Source organism: Macrobrachium nipponense, chromosome 37, assembly GCF_015104395.2.
Source record: "Macrobrachium nipponense isolate FS-2020 chromosome 37, ASM1510439v2, whole genome shotgun sequence".
NCBI lineage: Eukaryota > Metazoa > Arthropoda > Malacostraca > Decapoda > Palaemonidae > Macrobrachium > Macrobrachium nipponense.
The window spans coordinates 45,348,411-45,354,410 of NC_061097.1; positions in this window are offsets into that span (position 1 = coordinate 45,348,411).

A 6,000-nucleotide genomic window follows, 5' to 3' on the forward strand; every position below is an offset into this window, starting at 1 on the left:
CAGCAAAAAATTTCAATGCATCAGCTCCAAAATTCCTACTCAAGGGATAATAACTGTATTTATTATGCAAGAGGATATTGCAGAAACGGAGAAAAATTGCAGATTCAGACACAAAATGAATAATTATGATGAAGGAAGATCAAATATTATGGAAAAGTTGGATTTTTAATGTCAGAATTTTCTGGAAATGAAAAAAAGAACAACATACCAGAACAGGAAAGAGACATGGAAAATCCTTATTACTACCAATATTAAATGAAGGAGAAAAAAAACACGCAAACCATCATAGTGATGAATGCGCAGGGTTTAGTTACGAGTAACTCAAAAAGAAAAATAGAGTACTTAGAAGAACTAACCCAAATTGAAAAGAAAATAGATATAATGAATATAAGTGAAACCTGGTATTCCCAAGAGACTGGGAATGATGATCAAATAAAAGGGTTCCAAACTTATAGATCAGATAGAAAAAATAGGAATCAAGGGGGAACCGCAATATATGGGAAAGACAAAAAACAAGGAAAAATATATGAGAAATATAGTAACTCAGAATGTGAACTAATAGCGGTAGAATTTGAATCTGAAAAATTAATGAACATAGTAATATATAGACCTCCTAATACTAAAGAGTTTGACTTAATAATTGAAAAATTGGATGATATATGTAGAAATCACAAGGACTGGACTATTCTCCTATATGGTGACTTCAACTTTCCTTTCGTAGAATGGAAAGAACGAATAGGAGATTGTGGATGTACTTATACATATAAAAAGAGAGTAATAGTAGTGCAGAAGATAAGAGGCAATTCGAAAAGCTATTAGATATGCTACTAGAATACAACATTCAACAAATAAATCACCTGCCAACACGAAATGGAAAAATACTTTAGACTAGTATTTGTGAACGAGGTGAATTATGTTAAAGAAATAATAGTTTATAATGCGAGTATTTCAGACCATAATGTCATAGAATTAACAGTTCATTCCAAAGCAAGTGAAAACAGAGATAAGCAAGAAATGAAAAAGTGGGAAGGATATGGAAAATACAACTTCTACAGTAAAAATATAAAATGGTCAGAAATAAATGAGGAATTAAACAAAGATTGGGATAACATTTTCGTAAGCGATGACATAAGGGTAAATACGGAGATATTATATTAGAGAAAATAGTGGATAAATATATACCGAAGAAGAAAAGTAAAACTCATTCATGATACCAAGAGACAGAAGGATCTTGTTCCAGAAAATCAGAAAGTGGAAAAAAGGTCTTGCAAGAAAAAAATGCATGGAAAGTTATAGAACTAAAAAGTAAGATAGAAAATGCAGAACAAAAGATTATACAATCAAAAGAAAATGAAAAACGGGAATTGGAAGAAAAAACCCTATTAAATATCAAGCAAAACCCCAAACTATTATACTCATATGCGAAGAAGATGAATAAAAGAAGAATAGAAATAGGCCCTCTGAGAATTGAAGGGAGATTAACGAATGAAAAAAAAGGAAATTTGCAACATACTGGCAGAACGATATAAGAGAGAATTCACCCCTAGAATAGATAATGAAGATAATGATATAGAAGTAAGGGACGAAAATAGTGAATATCTAGCTGACATAGAAATCAATGAAGCTGATATTGTGCAGGCAATTAATGAAATTAAAAATGGAGCTGCTGCAGGCCTGATGGAATCCCTGCTATTTTGTTAAAGAAAGTAGTTCATTCTATCGCAAAGCCACTTGCAATATTATTAAGTCAAAGTGTAGATACAGGCAAGATTTATGATGAGCACAAATTAGCATATATCACCCCTACTTTCAAAAGTGGATCAAGACTTGAGGCAAGTAATTATAGGCCTGTGAGTCTAACATCACATATTATGAAAGTGTATGAAAGGGTAATGAAGAAAAATATTATGAACATTTAATAAAAATAATTTGTTTAATATAGGACAACCACTTGGTTCGTACCCGGAAAAAGTACACAAACCCAACTGTTAGTCCACCGTGAGAACATATTCAAAAATATGAAAAGCGGAAATGAAACAGATGTGGTTTATCTAGACTTTGCAAAAGCTTTTGACAAAGTAGACCATAATATATTAGCAAAGAAAATTAGAAAACACAATATCGTAGATAAAATAGGAAGATGGTTAAAAGAATTTTTACACAACAGAAAACAGATAGTTATTGCAAACGATGAGAAATCGGATGAAACCAAGGTAATATCCGGTGTGCCACAATGGTACGGCATGTTAGCTGCAATACTGTTTGTTATTATGATTGAAGACATAGACAGTAATGCTAAGGATTCGGTAGTGAGTAGTTTCGCTGATGACACAAGAATAAGTAGAGAAATTACTTGTGATGAAGATAGGGAACGCTCTACAAAGAGACCTTAACAAAGTATATGCTTGGCAGAGGAAAATAGGATGGTATTTAACTCTGATAAATTTGAATCAATAAATTATGGAGACAGAGAAGGAAAGCTATATGCATATAGGGGACCTAATAATGAGACAATCACAAATAAGGAAGCAGTTAAAGACCTTGTGTGATGATGAATAGGAACATGTTATGCAATGATCAAATAGCAATTCTTTTGGCAAAATGTAAAGCAAAAATGGGAATGTTGTTACGGCACTTCAAAACAAGAAAAGCTGAACACATGATTATGCTTTATAAAACATATGTTCGTAGTCCACTTGAATATTGCAATATGATATGGTACCCACACTATCAAAAGGATATTGCACAAATAGAGAGTGTACAAAGGTCCTTTACAGCTAGAATAGAAGAAGTTAAGGACCTTGACTACTGGGAAAGACTACAATCATTAAAATTATATAGTCTAGAAAGGAGAAGAGAACGCTACATGATAATTCAGGCAGGTGGAAACAGATAGAAGGAATAAACAGAAAATATCATGGAACTAAAAATATCAGCAAAGAGCAAGCAGAGGTAGATTAATAGTGCCCAAAATACCAGGACAAATAAGGAAAAGCACACCGGACATTAATCCACTACGCACCAGCATCGATAATGCAGCGTTCCTATTCAATGCGTTGCCAGCCTCATCTGAGGAATATATCAGGAGTGAGCGTAGATGTGTTTTAAGAATAAGCTCGACAAATATCTAAACTGCATCCCAGACCATCCAAGATTGGAAGATGCAAAATATACCGGAAGATGTACTAGCAACTCTCTGGTAGACATTAGAGGTGCCTCACACTGAGGGACCTGGGGCAACCCGAACGAACTGTAAGGTCTGTAAGGTCTGTAAGGTCTCTCCAAGACATTATTCACAGTATTGCCATTTGTGTTCTAAGAAGCCACTCCTCGCTCGCCTTAGAAAGAGAGAGAGAGAGAGAGAGAGAGAGAGAGAGAGAGAGAGAGAGAGAGAGAGAGAATACAAAGGGTACCAGTTGACAGTAAAATATTATTTTGGAGAGACTTTGAATTGGAAGATGAATTAGACACCCAACTTGTGATAATTTATTGAGTAACTTGAGACGCCATGAAGAGGGCTTCATTAGGGAGCAGAGGTGGAGTAGAGGAGGAGAGAGACGAGCAGAGGAGAGAGAGAGATTCATAACGTTTAACAAAAAAAAAAAACCGGTTTCATGTTACCAAATCCGGTTGCCCTTTTTTTCTAGCCTTTTAAATTTTTATTTAAACATTATACTCTTTTTTATTTCTTCATCTTTTATTATTATTATTATTATTATTATTATTATTATTATTATTATTATTATTATTATTATTATGATGATGATGTTGATTATTAATATTATTATTATCATTATCCAGTCTGGATAATATTCTTATAAAATATATATAAAATAATTTGAAATAGGGTCTTGCACTTCAATATCAATTATCGAAATAGATATATATATATCTATATATATATAATTTATATATATATATATACATACATACATATATTATATCTATATATATATATATATATATATATATATATATATATCGGCTCATTCCATTTTTGGTTTTGGCACAGATTTTTACAGCCGGATGCCCTTCCTGACACCAACCCTCCCTATTTATCCGGGCTTGGGACCGGCACCATAAGGACTTGGTTGCCCCCCCAGGTGGGGATCAAGAGGGTGTAGTGCTTAGAAAGGAGGAAGACATTGTGAAGAGATGGAAAGAATATTTCGAATTTTCAGTTGTTAAATGAAGAAAATAATAGACTAATAAGAGAGGATGGGCAAGTGAACATTGGCATGGTAATGAGGTTTTCTAGGCAAGGGTACTAAATGCACTGAAGAAGATGAAAGAATGGGAAGGCAACCGGACCAGACATGATCCCGGTGGAGGCATGGAAAGCATTAGGAGATGAAGGAGTGGATATACTGTACGATCTTATGATAAAGATCCTTGAACAGGAAAAAGATACCAAATGAGTGGCGTGGGAGTATATTGATCCCAATTTTTAAAGGGAAAGGCGATGTCCAAGAGTGTGGTAATTATAGGGGCATTAAATTGATGTCCCACACTTTGAAGATACTGGAAAGGATGATAGATGCTAGACTGAGAGAAGAAGTACAAATAGGTAAAGAGCAGATGGGATTTATGAAGGGAAGGGGAACAACAGATGGTATATTTTGTCTGAGGCAAATAATTGGAGAAATTCGGGGAAAGACAAAGGGACCTACATATGGTATTCATTGGACTTGAAAAGGCTTATGACCGAGTCCTGAGACAAGAGGTATGGAGGAGCCTGAGGGAGAGATGGTGCCAGAGAAGTATGTGCGATTGATACAAGAGATGTACCGGAATGTATTTACCAGAGTGAGGAGCAGTGTTGGGGAGACAGAAGGTTTTGAGGTGAGAGTAGGATTACACCAGGGGTCGGCTCTGAGCCCATTTATCTTAACATAGTGATATGTTATAATAGAGGAAGTAAGGGAGACAGTACCATGGAACATATTGTATGCGGATGATATTGTTCTGTGTGCAGAGAGCAGGGAAGATCTGGAAGTGAAATGGAAAGATGGAGACAAGTACTGGAGGACAGAGGAATGAGAATAAGTAGATCCAAGACAAAATATATGTGTACCACCACTGAGGGGATGATAGAGAAAGTATTCAGCTTGGTGGAGAGCAAATAAGGAGAGTTGATAAGTTTAAGTATTTGGGATCTTTTGTTAACGCTGGAGGAAGTATGGAAGAAGAAGTAAAACATCGGGTACAGGCAGGCTGGAACAATGGAGAGCGGCCTCGGGAGTTCTTTGTGACAAAAGAGTGCCGCTTAGTTAAAAAAAAGGAAAATTTCACAAGATGGTGGTAAAAGAACAGCAATGCTGTATGGTACGGAAACAGCAAGCATGAGAAAAGCAGAGCAGAAGAAGATGGATGTGGCAGAAATGAGAATGGCTTAGGTGGATGTCTGGGGTAACAAGAGTGGATAGGATCAGAAAATGACTACATAAGGGGGTCAACTAAGGTGGTGGAAGTATCAAAGAAAGTGCAGGAGGGGAGGCTGAGATGGTATGGACACCTGTTGAGGAGAGATGAGGACCACGCTGGGAGACATACTATGGGGGTGGAGGTGCAAGGAAGAAGAAAAAGAGGGAGACCAAGAAAGAGATGGAAGGACTGTGTGACGAGGAGACTTAAATGAGAAGGGAATTGATGAGGCAGAAGCACAAGATAGAAATAGATGGAAATGGCTCATCCGAAACGGCGACCCCATATAAAAGGGAAACAAAGCTGGGAAGAAGAAGATAATAATATATATATATATATATATATATATAATATAATATAATATATATATATATAAATAATATATACGTGTTATACAATATAAATAAATAAATACATATATATATAAATTATATATGCAAACATAAATATATAATTTCATTTTACTTATGAAGGCAATATCTCATACCAGTCCCCTCCGAAGAAATATTCCAAATCACCAATATGCAAACCCGTTATTAAAACTTCCAAATAACTTAATAAGAATTTAAAAGAAAG